This window comes from Citrus clementina, unplaced genomic scaffold, assembly GCF_000493195.1.
Source record: "Citrus clementina cultivar Clemenules unplaced genomic scaffold, Citrus_clementina_v1.0 scaffold_5, whole genome shotgun sequence".
NCBI classification, from domain to species: Eukaryota; Viridiplantae; Streptophyta; class Magnoliopsida; order Sapindales; family Rutaceae; genus Citrus; species Citrus x clementina.
The window spans coordinates 23446962-23449301 of record NW_006262201.1 but is presented as its reverse complement, the minus strand read 5'-3'; the positions used below and the strand labels follow the sequence as shown (position 1 = coordinate 23449301).

At 32.6% G+C, this 2340-nt stretch overlaps 1 protein-coding gene across 1 annotated transcript in view; it reads left to right on the top strand.

Moving 5' to 3' along the window:
* LOC18040767 (disease resistance protein RPS5) overlaps positions 1-2340 on the top strand; it is a 10240-nt gene that overhangs the window by 6621 nt on the left and 1279 nt on the right. The window lies entirely within an intron of this gene.

The following is a 2340-nucleotide window of genomic DNA, read 5'->3' as shown; positions in this document are numbered from 1 at the left end:
TAAAAAAAATAGTTGCAACATTTACCCATTTGATTATGAATCAAAAAAACACACAAACGGAGAAATTATTGGGATTGTTAAGATAGTTAAAATGGTTAGTTATTGTTTCAGTTTGTTAAGCAAGATAGGTAGAGTTACTGACGTGTTAGCTGAGCTGGCATAAGTTATTCAACTCTCAGGTGCTTAGAAACCTTGTATAAATACATTTGTAATCAGCTAAAGAATGGATGATTCAGATTTATTCATCAAATCCAGCTCTTAGATGATCTCTGTTCTTTCTTTCATTTTCTCTCATTTTCTTACTTATCAAACAGATTAGAAACTTTAACTTGGTATCAGAGCCTGAGCTATGAATTCTCATGGCTTCGTCAAGCTTGAAAGGTTTATCTTCAGTTTCATTTTGTGATCACAGAAACGTTAGGACTTGCCTGCATGAACGCACATTAAACCACGGAAATTTTGTCAGACATGCACGCAAATGAAATTTTATCAGCAGTCTTGTAATTTTCTATTTTTGTTGTTGTCGTCATTTTTTTACTACTAGTACTGTTTGAAATTCTAGTATTTTGGATGTGAAATTTATTATATTAGATATTCGACATATATATGATGCTGAATACAGGGTATGTGTTGTCTAAATTTATTTTATTTTGTTTGCTTCACATCCAATTTTCAAAACCTTTGAAGAATGCTAAGAGAAGGAACAAATGGCTAAAGAGTCAAATGTAACATTGCTATTAATTTGTTAATTGCCATCATTTTTAATTTTTGCCCTGCTTGTTCTGTTTACCCATTTATTTCATTTGGGTTGCTCCACATCTATCTTTCCTAACTTAGGAAGGCAAGGATTTTGAAAGCTTTGCTTGATAAAATTTGAAAGTTCTGAAGAAGATTCAGGTCACTCGTGTGCAGCCTATGGAATAAGAGCTGTGTTACTGTTTAAAAGTTTTCATGCTCTGGAATAAAATTTGCTTTACTGTGTTACTGGTCAACTTCATTATTCTACTAATGCTTTACTTCATCTTCATTGTATCACTACATTGACAGCGTTGACAGTGTGACTAAAACCCTTGCGTTCACAAGCAATTTTGATCACATTAAACTTTTAAGAAATTATCTTTTATAGCCATCTTCCATATTATTAGGAGGAGTCGTTTTCACTATTTTTAAGAAATTTTGATCACATTAAACTTTTGATCTGAGTTCATAACAAAAATCAAAACGGTGCATGACATCAAGATTATGATGAATCAAATTGAACTCCCAATACGTTAGTTCATAAAAAATGCTTTTCTTCTTCCAAGTAATCTTATCATTTCTTTTATTTTATTCATTCTCCTCTTTTCAAGTCTTCAATCTTATACTCAGTAAGTACATTACTGAACTGCTTTTTCACCTCAGCTCCAGACAACCGAGAAGGTGCTTGTCCCCACTCTCTAGTTTTATCAGATGGCACTATATTTTCGGAACCTATGATTTGTTGGTAAAAATCGACGGTGACCCACGTGACAATTTTCTACTATGTATCAACCAATTAGATCTAGTGTTTTGTTGGCAAACAAGAAATGCTTATTTACCTTTAATACTCCACCCAAACAAGTTGGCATATGCTAGAAAGTCGGAGATAGTCCATAACAATGCTGCGTGTGACTTGAACATTTGATTACGTGATGCATTATGCACCATTCCAACCATACTAGCATCACTACCCGAGTCATGACTAACCTGTTTCTTAGTTAGATTTCAAAGATGAAGATGGCTCACCCTCCAATATCCAGTTTTAATACTTTAACCAATAGCCATTTATAATGATATGGTCTCTTGCCACTTTCCTTATAATGAAATATCGATATTACAACACCTCTTAGAAGGACAATAAATTCTTTTATCACCAACAACATTCTCAAATGCAAAATCTATAAATTTTTTGACCCCCATCAGTATATGAATTGGATATCTATTTGGCAAACCAACCCAACTCTGGTCCATGACTATCTCCTTTTATTGCACTAGAAAAATTAGTTAAATAAATCACTTTAATTCTTCATTTCTACTACTAAACAAGATATTTTCATGTGTGCGCAGTTTCGCAATATAATAAAAAAAATTATTATACAATTTTATGGTTTTATATATATGGAAGCAAGCAAAGCCACAAGAATCAGAGAAAAAGATGTGAAAATTAAAGTATATATACAATAATAATTAATCTAAAAAACAGTTTGCAATACCTTCTGTAAAGAAATATCCTCACCACAGCTGAGAACTTCACTTGGCTATCAATTACAGATATATAAAGCCTGTTACCTAGAAACAAAAAATTAGGTCAGCCAGCTGAAC